Below are 27287 nucleotides of genomic sequence, written 5' to 3' on the forward strand. Positions count from 1 at the left end.
GGAATCACTTTCTGTTACATTTTTAGACATCCAAACACCAAACCTAACACCAACTCTAGGTGAGAATAGTTTTAACAGTAGAAACCAATACATAAAAGTACAGAGCCCCTAAGGTGACTTGGGTGAATGTGAGGCAACATGTACAGCGCATTGGATGGCCATAGGTCTGTTATAAGCGCTATATAAATGCATTCCATTTACCAGAAAGTTTCACGTGTGCACTCGATAGTTTCATGTGCGCACGCGAAACTAAACTTTATTTAATTTTTGCTCCATGTTCCCTTAGGTGCTCCGTATTACCGTACATACAAACCCCAAATGTTGTGTAACCCCAAGCGACAATGATTTAAAAAAAGAAAAAATACATAAAATGACACAAAAAAAGAAAATCGTGCCATGGACACAATTTTTTTTTAAAGAAATTCGTGCTGAGTGAGACAAAAAAAACATTCGTGCTCAAGGCACGAAAAAAAGCTGAATTTCGTGCCATGGACACAAAAAATATATATAAAAATTTGTGACTATAACATGACTTGGTGCCAAATTGAGATAACTCTCTTTTAAAATTGTGCAAAAATCGTGTTTTTTGATTGTGCATTTCAATTAATACCAATTAAACTGCAGTTGGTTTGTTTTGATTTAAAGGTGCAGTGTGTAATTTTGAGAAGGATCTCTTGACAGAAATGCAAAATAATATACAAAACTATATTATCAGTGGTGTATAAAGACCTTTTATAATGAACCGTTATGTTTTTATTACTTTAGAATTAGACGTTTTTATCTACATACACAAAGGGTCCCCTTACGTGGAAGTCGCCATTTTGTGACGCCATGTTTCTACAGAAGCCCTTAACGGACAAACTTTTTTACTAAGTTGTCTCCGACCTATAACATGTTTTTCTGGTGGCGGCTACCGTAGCTTCTCTATGCATTTTAAAAGCAAGGGGTGAGCAGTGGACTGAGCCGTTGGTTGCAATTCACAACTTCACCACTAGATGCTGCTAAAATTTACACACTGCACCTTTAAGCCTTGAAAAAAAAAAACTAAATACAGCTAAGTAGCACAATAAAACACAACAAAACATGATAATTAATAAACATGTTTTGACAAAAAAATTGAGTTATCTGGGTTTGGAACACATTAAGAGCCACATGGGCACCAAGACTTTGAAACAGGATGGTGTAAATTCTAAATTGCTAATATTTTATTGTCAGAAAAAGGTAGTATTTCTTGCTAAATAAAATTTTGCCAGGGTTATGTAAACTTACAGTATTAGCTCAACTGTAAATGGATCTGTACTGTAAAAAATATTTGTTGGTTAAATTTAAAGAAAGTTACCTGGTTGCCTTAAAATTTTGAGTTAGTTCAACTTTAGTATATTAGTTAATTAAAAAGTTGTTAAAATATAATCTTATATTTTGAAGTTTTAAGCAACCAGGTAACTTACTTTTTAAGTTAAACCAAGTTTGGTGGATCTAAAAGTTCCTCTCCGTAACACTAGAGAGCACACTATTTCTGCTTACTGTCAATCAAATGTGTAACTGTTTAATCTCCCAATAAAACCTCACACATCAGTGTAATGTTTTGTTGGTGAGACAGTAGAATAAACCAGCATTAATTTCCATTAGAGGTGCAAGATCAGTATTCTGAATATTCTCCGCATGTTTGAAAACTGGCATCAAATAAATTGAGCAATTATTGGAAGGTTCTCAGATTACGATAATTACGCACATATCAATTGCATTTACTGAACCAAATTGCGTTTAATTGACCAAATATTTATCCAATTTTCAACTCAATGGAGTCGCTTTACTGGGGCACCCATGTTTTAAACAGAAAAATCTTTATTCGGTTTAGTAAGAGATTCAACATGCTTAAATAGTGTTGTTGATCATTTGTGTTGACCCGTTGCAGCTGGTCTACATGTGTTGGAGTCTGATGCCTCTTGAAGTGTTTTCCAGCTTGTTAAAGAAATGAGAGACAAAACTACAGCACACTGAAAGAAAAATGCAGACGTTTACGGGACTCTTGTTAAATTACCCACATCAAAATGAAACAGCCTCTCGCCAATAGTTGGCAGCGGAGTTAGTCTTACAGAAACACTTAGCCTGGGGCAGATAGTGGGGTATGTAATAGCAAGGTGGCAGATAGTGGGCTAAACATAGATGACGGGCCACAGGTATATGATATGGGGCACATTAGGGCCGAAGAACTGCAAACAGGTGATGTAGATTGTAACACAAGCATAGTGATATGTATAAAATCGTTAAGTGTTTTTGTTGGATGTTGGTGCTTGAAAAATAAGTGGGCCAACATGCGCTCAAGAAAATCATGTTGGGACTGTGCCTATATGTCCAGTGGATGGAGTTTTTACACCTGGGGTTTCAGTAAACAGTGACTGAATCCCTGAACCTTGGGCCAAAGCTAATCCACGAATTCAGTCAATCAAACCTATACGATTCCTCAGAAGCCTTTATATGTCCTTTCCCCTGAAGTGTTAGAGAGAGAGGTTGTGTATTTTAGTAAAACACTTCACCTGGTTATATTTGTTTAGATAGTCTGGTAAACCACACATGGACTGTAATCTGTCTAAATGAGTGAAGGTTCACACTTATTGCCTACAGCAAACAGGAACATTCCAGTCTTCCCGATGACAACTTTATGATTAGAACTAATTCACTCCTTAATGTTGTGGCTTTCATAAAATATGCTGAGACTTTGAATAAAAATGAATTGAGAACTATCTTCAGGGAGTTAAAAATCTTAATCTGAGTTAATATAAACTGCATGTCATTACACAAAGATAAACTCAACTAATGCTTGCATTTACAGAGTCATAATGAGAATTAAAAGTGTGTCGTTTGTTTCATTGTCTGAACAAAATCTCATACAAGAGTGCATAAACTCTTGTAAACGTATATCAACGGCCAATAGAAAAGAATCCTTTGTGTAATGTTTTTTTTTATTAGAGAAGTGCCAAGTGATGCAATAACAGACAGATAACTGAATGAGAGAAGGTGCCAATGGGATAGAAAGAATGAAATTTACCTGCAGAGGCGTGCCTGCCTCTTAGCAAATATGTGCACAGACACTGTCATCTGATAAAAAACATATTATCTGGTTTTTGAAAAACAATCCTGTTTTTAATGCACACTGTGGAATTCAGCCTATAGCTTTGTGATACACCGCAGCTAATTACATGATGCTTATCTTTAATACCACCTGACTGAATGCACCTGCTCCAAAGAAAAAAGTGCTGAGAGAGGTTCCTAGAAATACAGAGGGTATCTTTTCATTGTTGTTTACAACTTCCTTTAAAGCATTGCATTAGCAACACAAAGATCCTAGGTATGAACACACATACCAAGGTAAAAATAAAGTATGTACTTAAATATCAGCAATCTGTAGTACTTTATTTTTGTGCCAAATAAAAGTTACAAATATACACTATAAAATATACACATTAAAAGTACTGTATACTTAGTACTTCAGTGCACTTGTATTATGTACAATAAATACCAATAATACTTAAAGCAACACTATGTATTTTTTTTACTTTTAAATAATGTCTCTAAAATTATTTCAGTGATAGAACAACTTTTAACTGGACAAATTGTACCTTTGCTGCAACCTGAGCAGCCTCCTAGCTGCTACAAGCACACTCTGAAAGTGGTGGTGGAGGGTAGATCACACAGCCCCGCCCGTAACCCTGCCTGCAGAAGAGTGTCTGATACCAGGCACTCTTGCGCTTTTCAACCACATGGGGGAGCTGTAAGTCATTTTTACATGGAGACTACATAGTGTTGCTTTAAATTGAATACTTAAATTGATTGAATGGTCCCTCAAAATAGCACAATTGAGTACACTTAGATGTTCTTAAAGGAACACTCCACTTTTTGGAAAATGGCTTATTTCCCAGCTCCCCTAGGGTTAAACAATTGAGTTTTACAGTTTTGGAATCCATTCATCCAATCTCCGGGTCTGGCGGTAGCACTCTTAGCATAGCCTAGCATAATTCATTGAATCTGATTAGACCATTAGCATCACATCTAAAAATAACCAAAGAGTTTCGATATTTTTCCTATTTAAAACTTGACTCTTCTTTAGTGACATCGTGTACCAAGACTGATGGAAAATTAAAAGTTGTGATTTTCTATGCCGATATGTCTAAGAACTATACTCTCATTCTGGCGTAATAATCAAGGACTTTGCTGTCGCAGCATGGGTGCAGCAAGCGCAATGATATTACGCTGCACCTGAAAATAGTCCCCTTGGCAACTTTCAATAGCTGGGGACTATTTTCGGGCACTGCGTAATATCGTAAACTCAACTGTTTAACTCTAGGGTAGCTGGAAAATAAACCTTTTTTTAAAAAGTGGAGTGTCCCTTTAAATTAATATTAATGTCAGGACTGCATCACCTTCATCGTCATCCTCATTCACTCCACCCACTCAATATCTCACTGTCTGCCATTCCATTGTGTTACAATTAAGAAGTATTAAGACTACTTTTTTGTATATTACGTGCAAAATTATTTCATGATGATAGCAGTGGGGGCGCGTTCAAGGGGCGCTAATTCAAAATAAGTGTTTGGAGTGTCATGTGTGTGATTCCTTTTTTCAAAATATGTGTTCTGCGCATCGAGAGATCCTGTGTGCATCTTTTGTTTTGTCAAAATAAGTGCCTGTTGCAGATGCGTCAAAACCGTACACGCAAATACACGCAAGACACTCCCTTAACAGTAAACTTTGATTATGCATGAGATTATGCGAGTATCTGGCAAACGCGAGTGTCTCTTTTATCATAAACCCTTTAGACGCGTATGCAGCAGGCACTTATTTTGACAAGACACATAGGATCACTCGACGCGCAGAACACACATGTTGAAAAAAGGAACCACACATGATGCGCTACATACATGTTGTGACGAACTTCGCATCGTGTGCCCTTGAAAAAAGAAGTCACTGGTCGCCACTGGATAATAGTACATTTACTAAGTGCACTAAAATAAAGGGTATTTTAATTTACATTTTCCACATGGGTACTGATAAAAATAGAATGCACTTTATATCGCTTTTCATAAAAGTGCCTGACAAAGCATAAATGTAAATGTATAGAAAGCCAGCATGCCTATATAATACTGTTTACCACATTGCTACAAGTTTTATTAAACATCCCCACAATGCTATTTACTATTAACTTCACAATCCCTATAAACTAACTTATGCCCACACTCGTTGGCAATTTTTAGCCAGTTTTAAGACAATGTAAGCCAATTCTATTGTGAGATCCGATTCAAATGTCACAAGTAGGACAGTTTTCACTTAAGAGGCATTTTCAAAAATCTAGCCCTCATAAGTATCATTCACTACAACAATATACAGTAAGCTCTGCTTCTGGTCTCCCCCTCCCTTTCTTTCTCCATCCCGTCTTTATTTCTATACAGTATCAATGTTTCTCTCTTGTTGAGTATAAAGTCAACACTCTACCTAAATTCTTCATTTATTTTCTCTACTGGAAATCTGTCATCCAATCTCTTACTCGCTTTTCTTTCGTTCACCGTTTTTCTCTTGGGTGGACCCGACGTGTCCTCGTCGGGGTCTCCTTCATTCCTCTCCCTCTCTCTCTTGCTGCGTCTTCGAGGTGGTAGAACAGTAGGCTATGTAGCTGCACAGTAGGAACAGTTTGCATTGAGCTCTTGGGCTGTAACTCTTGTATTCTTGTGTTATTTTTTACTGCACTTTATATTTTTATTCACTTTATCCCTTCATCGTTTTTCCCTGGGAAAGCTGGCCTGAGGGAACAGATGGAAGGACATGCTAGAGAAAAATGTTCACTTATTCTTCGTGATAATAACAAAGCAAAGCTAAAAATGTAATTTATTAAACGTATTACTAATGAAAGCATTTTACAACGTAGTGCATCTTCAACAAGGTATTTAGAGAGAAAGGAAACGTGCATTCGACTATGTGTAGGCCTACTACAGTATAAAATGTCTAAGTCACAAATTGCATGTGGTTGTTAGATTTGTAAACAAGCTGAATGTAAAAAGTCGTCTTGGTTAAAGTGTACTTGTTTAACAGCACCTTCCTAAATCGTTTTTGTGGTTTCTGTTAGTACGCAATAGGTCAAAGGAAGCATGGATTAAAGTTAAATACCAACATGGCGGATGTAGTTGTTTAAGGTTGTGTTTTTACTGCACCTACTTCATCAGCGTTCCAGTTCTTCATCAAATTTAGTAAACGCTTTGAAAGCCAACATAATCAATTTTCATCCAGAAGAACAATTTCTGGCAGCATTTGGCACAAACCCTGATCTCAAACCTGTGTTTAAATATAAAGATTGCTCTAAGTGTTTAGTACTTGATGCAAACATGGACCGTACAGTATAATGTTAATTTTCTCCGTAACATCATACCGCTTTGCGGAAAGTCTGACTGCTGTGCCTGATGCAGTCAGGCACGAGTGTGCAAATGTCCTCATGCATGTCCAAAGCGTTCATATGTTTTCAATCGCACGTCCATGATTATGTGTCTGACATATCTCTGCTCCCGCTTGTATTTCATTCCCACCTATTTATCGAATATCAGGCCCTGGTAACCTGGTATCCATGACGACCCGATTGTCACGCCGATTGCATCTGTCCAATTAGTTGTGGTTCGTTACTGAGGGATCTCAGCCACAGGACTGAAACAGAACTGATTAGAGTCAGGAAAAGAGGGCCAATGCTTTTTTGGAGGGGGGATAAGTAGAGCAAAGACCTTCAGGAGACACACTTTGTCAGGACCCGGGGGTAAGGAGAGGTCAGCAGGAAGCTCCCACCTCTCATTGGCTGTCATCTTCACTGAATGTCATTGGCGTAATCAGTAAGAGCAGCATCAAACTATCCTTACAGAACAGGGAGAAACCCAGAAACAGAGGACAACCATGTTGTAAATGAATACCCAGAAGGCTGCCCTTTAATTTCGACCTTTCGACCCTAAATGTGGTGCACGAGCAAGTCCCGGAGAAGTTTCAGCACACATCATTCACAGTAATGCAGTCTGATTAAGAGACTTTAGATAGAATAACCACAATTCTCTCTCTCTCTCTCTCTCTCACACACACACACACACACACACACACACACGCACCAACCCTGTATCACGAAATTATGTACCTATAGTCATGTAAATTTGTGATTCTTATCCGTGACACTGTCACGTTTTTTTTTGCGTTTTTTACATGACCACATCACGTATTTCTGTTTACGTGTCATTTTCACGTATTTGTTACGCAACTGTTTTGTCCTATTTTCAAACCATTGTCGCCTTGGTTTAGGGTTAGATTTGGTGTTTGCAGGATGCCTTAAGTGTTGGTTTATACTATTTTTTTTTAATATTTATATGTCGTTTGGCATTAGGGTAAGAGTGGGGTTTGGGTAAGGACGTCATTTTATGTAAATCTAACCCTAAACCGAAGCGACAATGGTTTGAAAATAGGACAAAACAGTTGACAATGACACGTGAACAGAAATACGTTATACAGTCATGTAAAAACGCGGAAAAACGTGACAGTGTCACGGAAAAGAATCACAAATTTACGTGACTATAGGTACGTCATTTCATGATACTGGGTTGCAACCAAACAGACACGTTTGCAGACAGAATACTGTATACTGTAGAAAATGATTTCTATGCAGTATAATTGCCTGTGAACATTTATTGAATCTACTAAAGAATAACATAATTTTTACTAAGATGTCTTATTGGTTGAATTTTTAATGCCAGATGAAACCTTTACTGCTAAGGGTGTCCCACAGTCCTGTGTGTGTTGTTTGCCAGTAGATAAAATAAAAACCTAAATGGGCATCTAAATATTTTTTAAAGGGGGTATTGGCATAAGTAAAATTTCTTTATTCATGACTGTCCTACCACTTTTTTTGTGGCTAACTGTTTGGTTAGGTATAAATAAAGTACTGAATAAGCAACATTTTCATAGTGTACAAGTAGACTTAGTGTTGAGTCATACATCATTTCTCACGAGGAATTATCTTACTGTTCGAACACCTGCATTTAAGGGTGTTTTCATATAGTTCATTTTAAAATAAGTTACTTAAAGTAAACCAGAAAAGGAGCCGAATATGACCTCAGTCCTTTAAGTGTTTCAAAAAAAGGACCCAGTTCTATTTTTGGTCCTCTTCAGAACTGAAGTGATTTCAGACCCTTTCTTGTTCACATCACAACTTCATAAGAACTCAGACCCCAGTTTTCTGTGCCGCAGTTGATTTTGATACATGTTAAAACGACACATGAAGGGGACCGGGACCTCATTGCGTTCACATGTAAAAAAGAAATCGAACCACAAAAGAACACAAAAGCGAACCATGTTCAGACCACATCCAGAGGTGGTCTGAGTACGGTTTGCTCTTGGGTCCTTTTAGGGGGGTCACTTGGTTTGTTTAAATATACACACTGAACTGCTCTGAGAGCGTTTGGAGGGCTCAAACGAACTATAGGTGTGAAAACACCCTTAATCGTTCCTTAAAGGGGCCATGTCATGAAAATCTGACTTTTTCCATAATTAAGTGCTATGATTGGGCCCCTAGTGCTGGTATCAACCTAGAAAATTTGAAAAAGATCAACCCAGTAACTTAGTTTTGGTAAACCATTCTCTACAAGCACATGAAAAAATAGGTCGTTGAAATTTGGCTCTCCTTATGATGTCATAAGGAGCTCTTATTATAATAATACCACCCCTTAATCCAACCACAGCACTGCCATTTAGTGCAGAGAAAAAAATAATTCATAGAACAATTGAGTTTCAATTTCAACAAACCACTATCATTGTGATCAGTGTTTGCACTTCATCCGCTCATGTGCATTTTAAAGGACACACTCAAAACGGCACATTTTTGCACACACCTACAAAGTGGCAATTTTAACATGCTATAATAAATTATTTATATGGTATTTTGAGCTAAAACTTCACATATGTGCACTGGGGACACCAAAGATTTATTTGACATCTTAAAAAATTCCTGTGACATGGCCCCTTTAAATCTTCTTTCTCGGTCTGTTGTCATAGTTTTGAATCAGATCACATTTAATACCAGTAAAAATGTTTTATAAACCAGGATTTACATTAATTAGACTCAAATAAAGTGTGTGTGCTATTTTCATTGCATGTGAACTTTCAACCGGTGAACTCAACTGGTGTGTGTGTGTGTGCATGTAAAAACACAAAACGAGATGAAATCCACCATCACGTTCTTGACAAACTCTTGACAAATCAATGTCTGCTTTGCAAAAGCAATATTGACAGTTCTCACAATTACACTTATCACCACAGTGCCGTATATGTTTGTGTGTGTGTGTGGTGATCTCTGGGTGCATTTCAGCTCCCTGTGGAAGAGCTTCAGTAAAAACAATAATAAGATCTGAAACAAAGGCTCTACTGTACAGAAGAGAAACCTGCTCCTCTGCTCTCAAACTTGCCATGCTGTCTATCACAAACCAAGTGCTTTTCTGGCTTTTCTCCTTATTACTGGTCATTTCACAATAAGACTGACGAGTGGTACCTGTACAGTTTACACTCTTAAAAATTAAGGTGCTTAAATGTTCACTTTTGATTCCTTAAAGAACCATTAAATCAATTACATTTATGATCTAACAAACCATTTGTTCAATACAAAGAACCTTTTGTGCATTCTTAATATTTAAATGTAGCTTCAAAAACGTATTGTGTACCATCTTTTAAAACAACCTGTACAAAAATGGTTTCTTATTTATTTTTGTGTCCACATACGGTCCAAAAAGCTTCGTCGGTAGTGTTCTCAGACATATTTGGACAGCACAAGGTGTGATAAATTTCGTATTTATTCCACCAGAGGTCCTCATATCCATACTAACATTAGAAGAGCTGACATGATGACAAGCATACCTACAACATTACATCTTTTCAGTGTGTCATTTTTTCTTTAAACTTTCTCTCTCTCTCTCTCTCTCCTTTTAGCCTTGTTTTCTATTTTCTTCCATGCTTCTCTCGCATGCTCCTTCTTTCTTTACGTCTCTCTTTCTTTTGTTTGCTACTCTTGCCAGATTGGGATTACTGTGTGATCTTATCTGTTCAGTTATAATCTGGTTCTTCATATGAAGGTAAAAAGCAGAAATGTTTTCCCAAAAATCAAAAATAGCATCCATATGGATTTCCCCGCTCTTTCTCTTTCTTTCCCTCCCACATATACAGAACATGCAACGGTTTTCGCGGATAAAATCTCAAAACAAAAATCCAAACAAATCAAAACAAATCGCAGTGAAATTAGTATCGCACAGCAGGCTAAGCTTGAGATGACTCCGGGACTTCTGATTAGAGCTCCATCTGAAACGGTACGTATTCACATTTTCCATGATCCTATCAACAAAAACAGCTTATGCCTCATGATGTCTGTGTCTCTTGTGACCAAAGATGAGGTTGCTCAATCACCTACACCCTTCAGTTATGCCAAAACTGCGGAAGACATCAAAAGTTCAGCGTAAGATTTCCAGAAGTTGAAGGCGCCCAGGGAACAGGAAGTCAAAGGCTTCCACTGTGATGTCAGCGATAGAGAGACAGATAGAGAAAAAGATGGAGAAAGAGGAGCAGAGGTCGCAAGCTTCCTCCCCGTTGTCGGAGAGAAAACAATGAGAGAGTTTGGATTCGGCTGAGGTCGGTCATTTGTTCCTCTGAGGGATTTCGCTAATCTCGCAAATTAGTCTGATTAATATGGCAATCTAAATGCTTAAATCCTCTGAAAATCATATTTCCTGGCCTCTCATGGACACGGGCCATGACTGAACTTTCTCTTGTGGCAAAATGTCCACAGAATAGTCAGTGGAGATGATGATAATGAGAAAAGGAAAAATTTAACAAGATTACAGCGCCATTAAAGGTTCAGTTGTGACACTGAAAGCAGGATCAGTAACATGTTCAGTTTCTTCTCATTAGGTTTCACCAGAAGACGCCAAGTACTTCTTTAGCTGGAGTTTTCTGGTTCATCTGTTTAAATTCAAATCAGAACTTTTTGATCAAAATCATTGTCTTAGACAGTTTCGCGGGGCTCCAAGCCCGAACGCCCAAAGCTCAAAGCCAAATACGACAACGAGGAAATCTCTCTTGGAGCCTTGTAAGAAAAGGCTTAGTAACAGTAACTGTATCACTATTTGCTATATAAGCAGCATTCAATAAACTTTAAAAGTCTAAGTAAAGTGCACAAGTTTGTCTATTAAAGGTTATAACAACTAGACATATATATGTACTGTATATGTATTCTTAGACATGCATGTTTATACACGAGTAGGTTGATTTGTATCTAAGTTTTCAGACAAAAACCGCAAGTGTGTGCCGTTTAATTTTTCACTGATAACCATATGAAGATGAGCTTTCCCACACTGTAGTGCACGATCAGAAACTTAAGCCAACTGGGTCTTCGCTCTTCTGTGTTTGTGGGTGGGTGGGTGTGTGTGAGTCTCTGGCCAAATGAGATCTCATTCCTCTCTTTGTTGCCCATCATTTTTCTTTCTCGCTCACTAGGGATCGCCTGCGTTGCCAAACCATCCCACTGAGAAAACATCTCTAGCCCGTCTACATAAATACAAACAGAAAATAGTTTACTTTATGATTTAGGAAGGTAACAAGATACAAGAACTTATCTTTCTGAAACGTTGCTCAACTGATAGCAGTTGGCGTGCACGTATCTCTTTGTTCATTGTAGGGTAATCAGGAAAATGTTTAGATATTTGTACTGCTGAAGTTAACATGTTTCAAAGCTGCTGCTAAAATGATCCAGAAAAAAGAGAGAGGGGAAAATCTAAAGAAGATATATAATGAAAGGCAGAATGTAAAAAAAGAAAAAAGGGCAGAGAAGTTAGAAATGTGGTGACGGCACTCTCGTTGATCTGTCCAATTAGACGGCTAAATTGTTCCCACATTGAGACTGAAATGCAAATGGTTTGCCTTTCAGGGACAGAGCTAATGAGCTTCGCTGGGTAAACCACAGTGTTACAACCGAGGCGGCAGCTATTACTGTACAGCTCTCCTCTAATCTGACCCATTAACTTTGTGTACACACAGATCAGTGGGCCCGTTCCTGTGAGCTGTGGACTATAATGGTCCACTGAGTGTGCATGTGTGTGATGTGGCCGGGGACACTGATTCAACTGGGGTTAACTGGTCCTGATCTCAAGCAGTTGAGGCTTAAGACTGGAATATAGTCTGTTTTTTACGTGTACACGTACTGTCAAATGCACAGCCTTGCAAAAAAATCTCTTCTGAGGACGAAAAGTGTGCCAAGTATGCGGACCCTCGCATACACATAAAAATTTGACTGTACTACGGCCTTTGGATGAGAGGTACTGTATCATAATATATTGTACATTATATCTGAAAATCGTCGCAATTTCTGTGATCGTGGCACTTCATCTGTGGTCCTATGTCGTACAGTGAGAGTGGTTCAAAGAGGGCCGTTTTCCCAGTCTTGTGTCCAAAGATAGCCTACGACAGTTTCTGACAGTGTCAGAAATTCAGCATGATCAACGCACAGTGTGTTTGCTGCTATGACCTGCGTACTGGTATTTGTTTATCACGAGCGCATGCTGGTGACGTTGCGCTAACGTGCAAAGCAGCCACCGAAGCTTCCGTGTCATCATCATACAGTCTACATGCCTGTCGTATCCGAGTTTAAACTATCCATGTCGCACAGTTTGATAAGGTAATGATCTTATAGGAGGGCAAAAATCCTGCAGTGTATTCCGGGATTAAGGTCACGTCAAAGATTGAAATCAAACAAGGTAAAAAGCAATGCATTAATGCCGCTTTTCCATTGCATATTACCCCAAGGTTTGGTTTGGGTCGGGTCAGCTTACTTTTGGGGGCTTTTTCACTGGGTGCAATACGTAGTACCCAATACTTTTTTAGTACCACCTTGGTGATACCAAAACGTGAAGGGAAAACACTGTAGATCACTGATTGGTCTAAGAGAATCGTCACTATCAGCGTCATCGCTATAAAAGATTAGCTTTACCTTCATGCTAGCTTGCGCTGTCTTAACCCTTTAACTGGCGCAGCCCTTTTTGAGTGGGGGGTTGGTGAAAAGGTGATATACACCTTTAAATTAATATAACTCTGGAATTTTTTTTTTGGTCTAGAAGCCTAATTTTGGTTTTAATTTTGGTAATTTTTGGATTTAAAGAAGACACTTCAACGTTTTTGGGGAAGTGTCTGGAGGTGAAAATATATATATTTTTTTTAAAGCAGTTTACATTTATTTGTAATAAATAAAAATGCAATATAGTATAATTTTTAATACATAAAATTGTCAAAAAACTGAGGTTTGTGCTGGTTTGCTTTGAGGTTTGCTGCATACTTGTGTCACAAATGAATAAATTACAGTTACTGCATTATTATTACTGCTAAAAGGTTTTGAAATATGAAAACTACATTCTTAGACCTTTCCAACAATATATAGTTTGTTGTGATAGATTAACATTTACATAGAAAATATTGAAGAAAACGTAGGTGTCCCGCTCACGGGACAGCGACAATTAACGGGTTTAAGTAAACCTGTTGTCATCTGTGCTTTGTTGTAAGTTCCCAAACTCCATTTTGGCAATGAAAAACATCCACACAGGTTGAGAATCAGGAACACATAACAGTTTTTTTCCAGACTTACAGTTTGTGGCAACACATTTGCGCCCCACACGTCTGCATATATGCTTAATGTAACTTAAATGAGGCTCAGCGGAGCGCGTCGACTGACGCCACGTTGTGTTTGTACAGAAACTGTCATGTTAGACAGAGGTAGTGATAAATGTGATGTGCAAACATCTATTTGTGGTGGTAAATTTTAATTTTGTGGCGTAATATGAAATAAATGAATGTATGGGAATGTACAACGACGCTCTTATTTGTATGATGTCAGAGCAGTAGGCAGGGCAAATATAACAACATGTCTATAATCCCTCTCACTCTTAAGTGTTACTAAACTCGATGGTAAAGCTAACCAAGCCAAAGTGTGGTGAGCTGACCTGACCCAAACCAAACCATGGGGTACTATGCAATGTAAAAGCGCCATAACACATGCCAATTCATGTGATGTACCCACATAAAGGTTAGGTTGCAGTGTATAAGGTGTATCATTAAAAGAGTAAAAATACTACCGTAGCTGTTACCTTATTTGGTAAACATACATGTTAGATTTGCTATTTTGAAGCCAGTTCTGCTGTTTTGGTGAATGACATGTTGCTTCAGAAATGCAGAATACTTTCCCCCCACTTGTGATCGGATAAGTCTAATCAGAGAGTGATTGGAGCATTTGGCACTGATTCGTTTCACACTTAATACAGCCACCTAAAGTCTGAACAAGGACCTTGTGCATTTTACCTGATGGGAACCCCTCCCTCACCCGCCACTGGGCAACTCTGTAGCTCTTGGTTCTGCTCCAAGCAGGCGAGGAGTGATAACGCCGTCGCAACAAGCCTCTGTTTATTTCCTGTGAAAACACGGCGAAGTGGGGGTCAGTGGAATGCAGACCAGTGTCCGAGCTCGCACCAGTAAAGCAAACATGCTCCAAATTTGACCGCCAGCATACTTGAGGGCGGGCTGGTGTTTTTCTTTGCCCCTTAACCAAGCAGCAAATCAGTCCAGAGCTACCGCTTGCAGCTGCAATCTGCGGTCTTTTATCAGACAGAACGATCAGGCCGTCTGGAGCTCTGAGGTACCTCAACGCATTTACACAAACCTTGTGGCTCCTCCCCAAACTGACCTCATGTGACCACTGACTAATTGCATGTTATTGGCTAGCATGTTTCTTATCTCACATCTAAACAGTTAATTAAGGCTGAGATTGATATTTGAAGTGCATTTGTTGCATAGGCATAGCTTGTCATGCCAATGGATTAAATGGATAGTTCACCCCAAAATTAAAATTATGTCATTAATGACTCCAAACACGTAAGACTTCCGTTCATTTTCAGAAATGCAGTTTAAGATGTTTTATATTTAGTCAGAGAGTTTGTTGACCCTTCATTGAAAATGTATGCTCGGTATACCGTCCATGTCCAGAAAGGTAATAAAAACATCATCAAAGTAGTCCATGTGACATCAGTGGGTCAGTTAGAATTTGTTAAAGCATCGAAAATACATTTTGGCCCAAAAATATAAAAAATTATGACTTTATTCAGCATTGTCTTCTCTTCCGCGTCTGTTGTGAAGCGCATGCACAAGACTAAAGTCATGTGACTGCAGTGACGCGGATGACGTGTTATCCTTTTGTTTGCGAATAAAAATTTTTCACACTTAACGCGTGCGTCTCCCTCAGACTGTAAAGGAAGCCCAGCCGCACAAAAAAAAACAGCTGGGGCGCATCAGATAACACGTAAGTCGCGTCGTACGTCATCTCGCGCATGCGCTACACAACAGACGTGGAAGAGAAGACAATGCTGAATAAAGTCGTAATTTTTGTTATTTTTGGACCAAAATGCATTTTTGATGCTTCAACACATTCTAACTTACCCACTGATGTCACATGGACTACTCTGATGATGTTTTTATTACCTTTCTGGACATGGATAGTACTGTATACCGTACATAGATTTTCAATGAAGGGTCAACAAGCTCTTGGACTAAATATAAAACATTATTAAACTGTGTTCCGAAGATGAACGGAGGTCTTACGAGTTTGAAACGACATGAGGGTGAGTCATTAATGACATCATATTTATTTTTGGGTGAACTATCCCTTTAAACCATGATGGTAAGCACACAGTTGACTTCCATATATTTGTTATCCTACTATTGAAGCCAATGGCTACCATCAATGTGCTTACCATCATTTATCAAAATATCTTCTTTTGTGTTCAACAAAATAAAGAAACTTATACAGGTTAAGAACAGCATGCAAAGAGGCAAAAAAGATAACCATGTAGAGACAAAGTCTCATAGCCACAAATAGGCCCAGCATCTGACATCGCTCTTGAAAAATGTTTAATAGTTAAAAGAAGTCAACTTCGTGCTGCCAAACAAATCATGCAGAGCTGTAAATTTGACATGTATTCTTTGTAACACTCACACAGTGGCTATAGGACATTTGGGACTCCATATCCTGCAGTGAAATACAGTAACATTAACATACATGTTAACACGGTTTACAAGGCAATAACCTCCCTCAGGGGAACCAGTGACCCTACCCACAGACTAAATCTATTAAAGCTCAGGAACAAACGGCTTTGGAACACATATTTACATTTACATTTAGCAGATGCTTTTATTCAAAGCGACTTACAACAATGAAGAAAACAATAAAGTGATTCATCGCAGGGAGGCAATAATATGTATGCAATCGAAAGTTAAGTTTCAGACAACACCAGTTGGAGGGAGAAGATATATATTTTTTACTCTATATGAGTGAGTTTTCACTTAGATTTAAGTAGATTTTCTTCAACTACAGTAAGTTTTTCTCACTGCGTATAGTTATAACCTTCACAATACTGTACCGCCGGCTATTTTCCTTCAAAATTAATACAAATGTTTCTGGAAATACTCATGTAACCCCCCTAAATTGTGAGCGCGGATCACATATCACAGGGCTATATCTCAAAATATGACTTAATTTACTTTGGCTTTCTCTTTAGGGTTAATCTTGGTGACTGTGGAGCTATCTGGACAACAAACTTGTACCCACGGGTACAAAACTTCACAAAGACAAGTCTAACGTTTTGTGAGTATGCAAAAATAGCCACAAACAAACAAAGAAAAAAACTCAGATTCCAGCTGCTACAGAGGTTTGATAATTCAGGCCTTATGTTGGATGTGGAGATGATTAGCCACAAAGGAAATTACAAGCGTAGGAAGATTCAAGCTTTGTCATCCTTCCCCGTGTGGCCTGGACAACACAGCTAGGTAACCAAATAAAACAACATGACGTTCGGGATCAGCATTATGTCAGCGTCCCACCTATAGCCCTTAACTGAAATCCAATCTTTCATTAGTAGAGCCTGGGGGCCAAAACCTTACACAGGAGGGCAGATCCTGTGGTCACACGGGGAAATGCCTTTCCAATGTCTCAAATCCCCCACATGCCATCAGCCAAACCTAAACCACAGCAGTTAGAGGGCAGCAATGCTGTCTGGCAAAATCAAGAGGCTTTCCTTGCCAAAAGCTGCCATTATGCTCAGCTACCGTCGGCTAAGGCGTGACCTCGTCACAACGGCGTGGGCGAAAGGCAAAGTACACCAAAATCACATGAGGTCTCCGCATACATAAGGTCTGTGTAATGTCGGGCCAAATTTAGGTCTTGCAACTTTAACGTCCCTAGACGTACAGTAAAGAGCCAGTGCAAGCAAAGGCGCTTAACATCTGCATAGCCTCTAATTCCAAAAAGCTGACGGGAGGGGGAAACAATCCTGTTCCTCACGTTAAGCCAAAATCATCACCACGGGGCAGATCCTAATGCACTCAGAGCCATAAAACCAGGGCAACTGCTATCCTAAAAGCCAAAGGTGACTTGGTGAAGTCGAGTCTAATTTGTAATGCATTTGTAATGTTTTCAGATTGTTTGCTACATAGCGTCACCTCCTCCAACCTCAAGTCAAGCGTCTAAGGATCAGGACCGTACAAGCACTGTAGGCTACTTTCATCTGCAATCATTTGCGGTGGTGTCGAGCTATTCGACTTTTATGCTACGAACCGCACTGCAGATCCAAACATGGAGATTTAGTACATCTGTTTGGCATGTTCATCCGAGTAAGAAAGTTACGGACAGAAAGAACATTTACTGCCCAACATCAGCTTTCTTGTCTTGAGGCAGGGAATTTTATGTCTCCTGACTGGGTCAATAATAATGGAATTTATTAATGCTTTCTAGCGAGAGTGGCCGAACTTTTCATATCAGCGTCAACACTTGTCGAAGTCCTGGTCCAGAATATGCATTTCTTGTGGAGCTGGTTTCAGACCAACATATAATATTCAACACCTGACCATAAAAATAACATGTGAAACCTTAAAAAATCTGGGAACACGTTTTTAAAAATATACATTAAAAAATTACCAAAACATATCTTTCAAAGGCATGAGGTGAAAAACCATTACCTGCTCCAGGAACACCTGTTCTCCAGCCTTCCTCTTCTCTTTTCCATCCGTCTCCTATTCCCTCCTCCTGCAACAGGTCCTTGTAAACAAAGTGCTGAAATCTCTCGGGGGGTTGAGTATTTTTACGAGCCAGCACATTGTGATGAATATATCAAAGCCCTTACTGGAGGCTGCTCAGGCTTTTATGGGCTAATAAATTAGCATGGGCCCTGCTGGAGAACACACTTCTGCCCAGGGCCTAACCACGGAGGAGACCTGGCACAATAAGATAAGCTAAAGAGAAACAGAAAAGTGGATGACCGTGGGGAGCATTGGCCAGGTGGTACAACCTTAGGGTTGGCTGTACAGGTAAGCTAATAGCGGCTAAAGGCTACTTGGATGCTGAAACTGGAAATCCACAGTAAAACTTCTAGGTCATTGCTTTTCCTATTTAAACTTTAAACTAGTTTTTAACTCTTCAGTTTGTAAAGAGCATCTGAATTAGATCTCTGACACATACATGTAAATGTTTCCATGACTGCCTCTTCTAGCCAGTTTTGAGAGTTATGCAAGGCATATTATGTAACCGGACTCATGGCTCTATGTAATGCTTTACAGTATGTTTTATACAATTTTCTTTGTTTATGTTTGATTAAAAAGTGCAATTTGTGTTATGATATTAATGTTTTTAAAGGAAAACACCACCGTTTTCCAATATATTTAAAACTCGACTCTTCTGTAGTTACATCGCGTACTAAGCGATTTTTTAGCCTGACATGGCTAGGAACTATACTCTCATTCTGCAGGATAATTAAGGACTTTGCTGATGTAACATGGCATTGAAAGTAAGCAAGGGGACTATTTTCGGGCAGTGCGTAATATCACTACACCTGCTGCAGCCATGTTACATCAGCAAAGTCCTTTGCATAGATTATTATGCCAGAATGAGAGTATAGTTCCTAGCCATATCTGCCTAGAAAATCGCAGCTTTTAATTTTCCGTCGGTCTTAGTACACGATGTAACTACAGAAGAGTCAAGTTTTAAATAGGAAAAATATTGAAACGCTTTGGGTTATTTTTTAGCGTGATGCTAATGGTCTAATCAGATTCAATGGATAGTGCTAAGCTATGCTAAAAGTGTTAGCGACAGACCCGGAATTCAGCTGAATGGGTTTAAAAATGGTAAGAATCAAATGTTTAACTCTAGGCAAATGAGCGTATTTTCAAAAAAAGTGGAATGTCCATTTAATATCATTATTTTGCAAAGAAACTGTAAATTGGGCCATGCTATTACTATGAATAGATGACAATGCAACGCTCAATATGGGCCGTTTATTAAACGGAATGATGCATCCTCTAGAGGTCGCATTTGTAGGCTTCATATGTCATAAAGACTGTCTCATTTCAGAATATTACCAATTATAAAGTTCACTATTATTGTTAGTTTATCGCAAATTGTTGTAATATGCTTACGACTTGCGAATGTAATGCTCAGGTAACTGAAACCAGTCTAGATGACTTATGCAGCATGCATATGCGACCTCCGGAGGATGCAGTCTTGCGAGAAATTCCGTGGTCAACCTCCAGTTAAAAAACACTCATCAATCGATAACAAATGACGTTACACTGGGGAAGAGGCTCTATACAGAGTTGCATGAGGCACTTGCCAAAAGTGTTGGGGGTAACGTGCATTACTTAATAATATTACTTTTCTGAAGGAACAAGTAAAGTAACGCATTACTTTTTAAATGTACACATTAATATTTGAGTTACCTTTTCAAAAAAGTAATGCAAGTTAGTTAGTTAGCAAGTTTAGTTTAATTAATTCGATAAAAAATACTGAATTAAACTAAACATAGTCACTTTATGCACTCTATGCGTACACGCCTGTGTGGGAACAATTAGAGTCATAAACTGAGATGGCAGGCCAGAGCTCGACATTTTTGTGATGAAAAATGCCATTTCTGAATGCAGAACTTTTCAGTCATAAAAACACCTGCAAGGCCTGAAAGAGATCAAGTCTTAGCCAAGAAAAAAGTAACACAAAAGTAACTAAAAAGTAACTTAAGCATTACTTTCCATGTAAAGTAACTAAGTAACGCAATTAGTTACTTTTTTGGGAGTAACTTAATATTGTAATGCATTACTTTTAAAAGTAACTTTCCCCAACACTGCTTGCCAACCTGTGCACATATCCAGTAGAAATGACCTCAAAATAAGGTGTTTTAGTGCAATTTGAGCTTAAGCAACCAACCTTTTGGTACAGCTGATGTCAGGTTCAATTGTTGGTCAGAAATGTGTTATTTAATTGTGATTGTCGCACACGATTTTGGAGATATCTGTGTTTCCCCATTTAAGTACTGTAAATAGACCTAAATGTCTATTTGCAAACATGGTCGCCTAGTAGCGTGACTTCTTTAAAAGGACTTCGTATGCAGTTGTACTTGTTTTTAATAATAGACAAGATAACATAGTTAAGGTGGCTCTGCATTTGCTATCGATTTAGAAAATAGATCAGAATTTTTGCAGAAACACAGATGCTGCTGACTCAGTGTTGCTTTCCACACCAAGTAATGATGTGAGGTAAACTGCTACTTTCTATAATAAGTAACACAACATTTTAGTATGTAACATTCAAATCTCCAATTCCCCAACACTGTTTGTAGCTTTACCACAAACACCACATTGCAGTGCTACATCAGCATATGTGCAGTAAATCTTATTCTCGCTGATAATACTATGTGTTTTATGCAAACGTACACGTGTACCCAAGAAGTTGTTGTGTAGTATTTCATTTAAAGTGCGCTCAGAACAGAGCATACTCGACTGATGAAACACCAGCTCATTTGGCCGACAGATGTTTGTAAGTTTCTCTCACACATAAACGAACGCAAACAAAGCCGAACAATTAAACACAATGTACTTTCTGTCGGTCAGAAAATGGGTCAGCACTTCTCCAAACACATAATCTCCTCCTTTTAAAATGTGGTATGCATGTTCTTCATCAGAAAGTAAATAACACAGCTATGCCCTAATTAACGTCTTCTGACATCAACCAACTGTCGTACACCGTTTTATGTTTGCATTCCCCAGCTGTTGTTTTTTATAGACATAAAGAGTCATTAATAAACTTATGGAAACTTGGGGTATATGGAAGGGCATCCAATAAACATCATAAACATAAAATTTCATACTGTAGTACTTATATATTTGGTTCATTTGGATGTCTCCTCTAAATTTTATAGCTGTATACTTTTACTGTATGTAAACAATTGTCCCATTTCTATTTTGTATTTCTTATGAGGCATTTTAATAGTTTACATAAATGAGAACACCAATGAATTTCCCGGACTATAAATGAGCAACTTGAAGAGCAAAATGCATTTTCAGTTCTGAAGAGCATCCGAATTAACATTGCACCAGATTGTTTTCGTAACTACAGGTGTTTACCTTAGAGTGGATTATTTGAACACCAGTATGAGGTCTGAAATGGATTGTTTCCTTGATACTCAGCATAAACAAACAGAGACATATTAAAAATGACTCACTGCGACTTACCAGACAGGATTCATTTATTTCCAAAAAACTGCAAGCTTTCCATTCTTGGAAAAGAACTGCACTTAAAATTGTCATGTTGGACAGCTAGAAAGCATACTTTTGTTTGATAAATGTTAATGCAAATGTACGATTCAACCAACTACAAGCACCTAAATCCCCATCGCAGCTTTAGGCCGTCTAGATCTCTGTCATCCTTGTAAATGATTGGAAAATTAAGTCATGCACTTACAGACTGGTACCCTGTGCAGACCGGCTGCTGGCTTAGCAATTTAGATCCTTGCATAAAAAATACTCAATGGAAAATGTAATGTTTACCTTTCAGCCAGCAGGTGCAAGGGTACAAAATCCCTCCCGTTAAACTACAGCAGTGAGACACAAGTTTCCATCGTAACTGACTATTATTCACTACAAATCTATCCTTATTGCGCACGCACACTATCACACACACCTCCATCTAATGGAATCCGCCTTTAATCAATTGCAGACACAAATCATATTAAATTCCACACAACACGATGTGACTCATAAGCTGTTTAGTGCTGCCTGGCTCCCTAAATCACACGCCCAGCACAGGCCCCATCGGCCCTGATGCCAGCCCACAGAACATGACCAACACGAGGATACATGCACCTGGTTTTCTTGAAGACCTACAGAAGGTGTTAAAGCCACGGGAGTCTTTGTCTCAGGAGAAAATCGGGGCGGAATGAAAGAATTATTTAAAAGGGAAAGACAACAACATTAATGAACAGGTGCAAGTGAAAATTAAAGTGAGCTGTTGCCCTATAAAGAAAGAGCTTTTATGGTCTGGTGTATGCTATGCTGCGTATGTCCCAGCTTCGAATAAAACGATTTTGGAGTCACTAAATACATCAGGAGACAATTATTATATTTTAAGCGTGAACAAATTTGGACTAAATTCAAGCATGCAGAAATGAAACCATTTTACTTATAAATAAATTTGATTTACTGCAACTTGCATTGTAGTATTTTTTATCAGTTATAAAGTAGACAAACCTTATAAGATTCATTAAAAAACTTTTATGTACTGTATGTAATGGTAGATAAACTGAGATTTGTGATTAAGATACTGGATATTGATATCTGGAAATAATTGTCTGCTTAAAACGACAGGCATATGCAATATGTTTCAGACATTGTGACTTGCACATGGTCAGGCTGGTTAAAATATGCCCTAAACAAAAGCCTACTGTTTATAACATATGTTTTCTATGTCACAAAATTATTTTGAATACCATTGCAGCAGATTTGTAGCTTTATTCACTCTTTATTTTAAAGCTATTCTAAAGATTTTGTCTGTATCAGGAAAGTTAAAAAATCAGCCAGGTTCTCAATTATTTAAATGTCATTGGAAATGTCACTGTTTCACTATTAAAGTCCTCAGTGAAGCTAAAGATGTTTTCACAAGGTCATGCGTTCAGACCAAAACATGTGTTTTCAACAAATATTTCAGCATGCAACACTATACTCGGTCTATCAACAACAATATTAAATCCTGTCCATAAAGAATTCAATCTCCGTTCACAATTGATTTTTCTGAATAAAATCTTCGTTACCAATGTGAAACCTTAATACCCCCAACAGATGGTTCTACGGGAGTAACAGGAAAATGCATTTGCTGGAAATAAATTAAAAATAAAGCCTTCTTCTGTGAAAGGATGACATGGGGTTTACCTGTGTCACCACCCGCTGAGAGCTGAGGGATGTGGACGGGACCCTAATTCAGACTCGCTCGCTTTCTCTCCGGCTCTGCTTGTGGAAAATGGACCATTCGTCATGCTCATTGCTGCATTTGGAAATAATGGGGCATTTTCCCTCTTGTTGCTACTGTTGGATGAAATCTTTTGGACATGTTGAACATTGGCTGCACCCTGTGGGTGTATAGATTTCTCCATGCTTTTCTTAAATATGGGAGATTGATGGACTTCCAGAGAGTGGAAAATGTGAAAGAAAGTCAGAGGGCATGTGTGTAAGGATGGGGTAAATAAATAAATAAAAATAAAATATATGTCCGTCTTCCCAAGCCACATTATTTGTCACAAATGTATAAAAAACGATTAATAATAAAAATAATATTTTTGATATTTTTTCATTACATTTCATTTGTTTGATTTATTCATACACAAAGACAAAGTGAATACAATGTAATGACGTGAAATGATAAAAAATTATAATTTACAAAACAGCACAAAACATTCTTCCATATCACATAACTATCCTGTTTAGCCACTGACACACAAGCAGAGCTCTGGCGAGTGTACAAATCAGCTGTCATTTAATCGGAGCCATTTGGAATTCTGATCGAATCCCTCAAGTATGTTTTGGAAAAGATGAAATTCTGTCATACGATATCAGATGAATTAAAGTCTGAGTCATTTGACTAACTCTGAGCAGATACTAACTGACCAGCTGGCATGAGTGATTTACCACAGGCTCTCTATCTGATCTGGACACGTGTATTAAATCAAGTAATTTAATACCTCAAACTAATATTGATCGCTGGGCAAGTTGAGTAAAAGCACCTGGTTTGCTATTTTGTAATTCCTAATTCAATATTGAAACTATAGTCTGTAATTAATGCCAGGATGGGATGAGATGGCAATGCATGGTGGCACAGCGGCTCAGTGGGCAGAGCCTCGACTAAGTCTGTATGAAGTTTGCATGTGTCAGCGTTCTCATCATGAATATAGCAGTAGATGCTGGAATGGCATGACGAATAAAGAAAGGAAGATGGCAATGCAAAACAAGAAAAAACAAGATGTTCTTCAATCCTCCAATCAACACAAAACAAATACAACTCTCCAAACTCTCTGTACAAAATCCAAAGAAGGAATCACAAACATTCAACAAAATTACTTGCAAACAGGTTGCATCTGAAAAAGTAATCCTGGTTTAATCCTACTAGATTAAAGGATTAATTCAGGCCACTGGGGGGCGCTATGATATTACCGAGGCCTCAGAACATCTGTATGCCGATCACTACATATGACACATCCATTTTCAAGTGCAGCAGACTGAGGGAGTGAGCAAGATGTCTCAGAAAGCCGTAAATGCAACACCATGCGCAAAAATGCGAACCACCTGCGAGCAACATGCTTAGCGCTGTGAACTGCCACGATGTGATCAAACATGGCAGAGCGCTATGAGCTAACCGTAAGATATAGAGGCTGAGGCGAGTAGCCCCCCCTTCCCGAACCACCTCTCTCTCTTTTAACAAGAGCAGCAATGAGGGGTGTCCAAAAACATTAAACCGGCAGAAATACTTTCGCAGCAAGCAGGTTATTTATATGTCTGTTGTGATGTCATGAATGAGCATCACTCTCCTTCTTTCTTTCAGTTTATACTGTAATCCGTTTCCAATGGGATCGGAGTTACGTGCCAGAATTGTTTAAAAGTAGCTCTGAAAACTGCTCCAGCTGAAGGATAGTAATAATAATCACATGCTATTTGGAAGTAACAAGCATAAATACATTTGATTCCTTCCAAAAGGATGTTGAATTCATATTTCTTCTGTCTCACCTCAAGAAACCCACCCATTGTTAGTAACTTCAATGCATGAAAGAAAGAAAGAAATAAAGAAAGAGAGAGCTCGTAACTCACAGAAAGAGAGACGGAGAGATTATTCTAACATGTGTCTTTCCTTCATCTCTCCATTCCTCGGAATACTGCTGTTTCCCATCCAAGCACAGCTGCACACATTTACAGTTATAGAGAGTGAGAAAGAGGGAGAGATGGGGAAGTACCACACTCATTCAGTGATCCGCTCTTTCTGCCGTGCCGTCTCGGGTGAGGGACTTCCCAAAAGAATTTGAAAGAAAGTGGACACATGATGGCCGACAGTCTCGAGCAAACCGTCTGGCTTGCTTTTGATTTTCATAAAGTGTGTTCATCAAATGATCGTTCGCACACATTAGGCACATACGATGCCATTTGATCTGTGCATTCATGTGTGATACTAAACCCTTTTGTCTCCGTGCATCTGCAGACAATATGCAATGTTCACAGAGACTCGTTTTTAATATCTTCTGTTCTTTGAAGGAATAAATCACTCCAAAATGACAATTCTGTCATTGTTTACTCACCATCATGTTGGACGTTTTGTCTGTTTCTGTTTCGCAGAATTTTCCATTCAACGGCTCTTAAGTTCGCAAATAGAAGAACGGTTTTTAGAGTTTTTCTGCTACTTTTTATTTAAAGTCTTACACTTTCACAGCAAAATTAACTCAATTAACTATTTAGTCAAAGGTTTTTAGAAGAACCATTTCTTTCATACCTTTTTATAATCTAAACCTAGAAAAAAACTTTCTTCCAACAAAAAATTATTTGCATGTTAAATGAATACCAAAAGAATCCCAGTAATTTACTCACCCCCATGTCATCCAAAATGTTGATGTCTTACTTTGTTCAGTCGAGAAGAATTTACGTTTTTTGAGGAAAACATTTCAGGATTTTTCCCAATTTAATAGACTTTATTGGACCTCAACAGTTTGCAATTTTAACCCTGGAGAACCCACAGGGTCAAATTTGGCGAAAGTTAATTGCTGCTATCAAAAATCTTCTTGGGTTCTTCAGGGTAAAGGTAGTCTCAGCCTCAGACGTCACGCCCACAGACTGTTGGCTGAACGTCTGATGTTTTTCGTACACTTTTCTGGAAACCCTGTGAGAATGTCAAAGTCGTCTTTGATTGGTTGAAATAAACCGGATTTCCAGGAGACACGAGTGTCGCGATTAGTTTCGGTCCCTGGAAAACAAAGCTCTGACGTTCCATTGAGGAAGAGAATCAGTCGTGTTCACGTGGATAATAATGACCAGTTATCATGATCAGCTAAACATTGGATTCTCAAAAATATGCAAAGTTTGCAGCATAGACTCTCTAAAACAGTGGTTCTCAAACTTTTTCAGCCTGCGGCTTCCCTTGTGTAAGGCACATTGCTTAGCAGACCCCCAAAATAAAATTTATGACAACATTTTTTAAAAACTTAAATTATACAAAGTAGTGCTGTTTGTTAGTATCCTTTTTTTAGGCTTAATTACACAGAATTCATTGTTGTAAATGGATTGATACTAATTAATGTCTTTGTGTCAGATAATTGTTTAAAATGGTCCACAAATGTGTGTTTTTACATATGACGCGTGACCTTTCAACGTGCTTACGCAAATGCTTAAGTTGGTCGGGCTGGCGTGTCACACGGCTAGTGCAAGATGAGATGTTGTGGTTTAAAAGTGCTTATTTTTTATTTTTCTTGACGAAAATGACTCGTTTGGGATCATATATCGTTGGGGTCCAATATATCTATTAAAGCAATAGTTTATCTTAGTTTACCATCCACTTGCATTACACAACTGAGAGACTGAAACGGTTGGAGTTAAAAATTTACATTTGTGTTCTACTGAAGAAACAAAGTCACCTACATCTTGGATGGCCTGAGGGGTAAGCTGATAAACATGAAAATTAAATTTTAAAATGAACTATCGCTTTAAATTTAGAAAATCTTGGAATGTTTTCCTCAAAAAACTTAATTTCTTCTTGACTAAAAAAAAGACATGGGGGTGAGTAAATTACCTGGATTTTTAAAAATGAAAGTGGAATATTCCTTTAAAGGTTCTTTATGGAACCATACAACCGAAAA

General features: G+C 38.3%; 1 protein-coding gene and 1 long non-coding RNA gene across 3 annotated transcripts in view; both read right to left on the bottom strand.

The window, feature by feature from the left end:
• syt14a (synaptotagmin XIVa) overlaps window positions 1-27287 on the bottom strand; it is a 166994-nt gene that overhangs the window by 67593 nt on the left and 72114 nt on the right. The window lies entirely within an intron of this gene.
• On the bottom strand, window positions 9842-25685 carry LOC129416697 (uncharacterized). 2 transcript variants are annotated; one of them, XR_008635493.2, is made up of 3 exons: window positions 25258-25685; window positions 14398-14506; window positions 9842-11601 (listed from the first exon to the last, which is right to left on the bottom strand). It is a non-coding gene; the product is annotated as an uncharacterized lncRNA (long non-coding RNA). The 2 variants fall into 2 exon arrangements; XR_008635494.2 differs by lacking the exon at window positions 25258-25685 and adding an exon at window positions 18103-18522.

Source organism: Misgurnus anguillicaudatus, chromosome 11 (assembly GCF_027580225.2).
Source record: "Misgurnus anguillicaudatus chromosome 11, ASM2758022v2, whole genome shotgun sequence".
Taxonomy (NCBI): domain Eukaryota; kingdom Metazoa; phylum Chordata; class Actinopteri; order Cypriniformes; family Cobitidae; genus Misgurnus; species Misgurnus anguillicaudatus.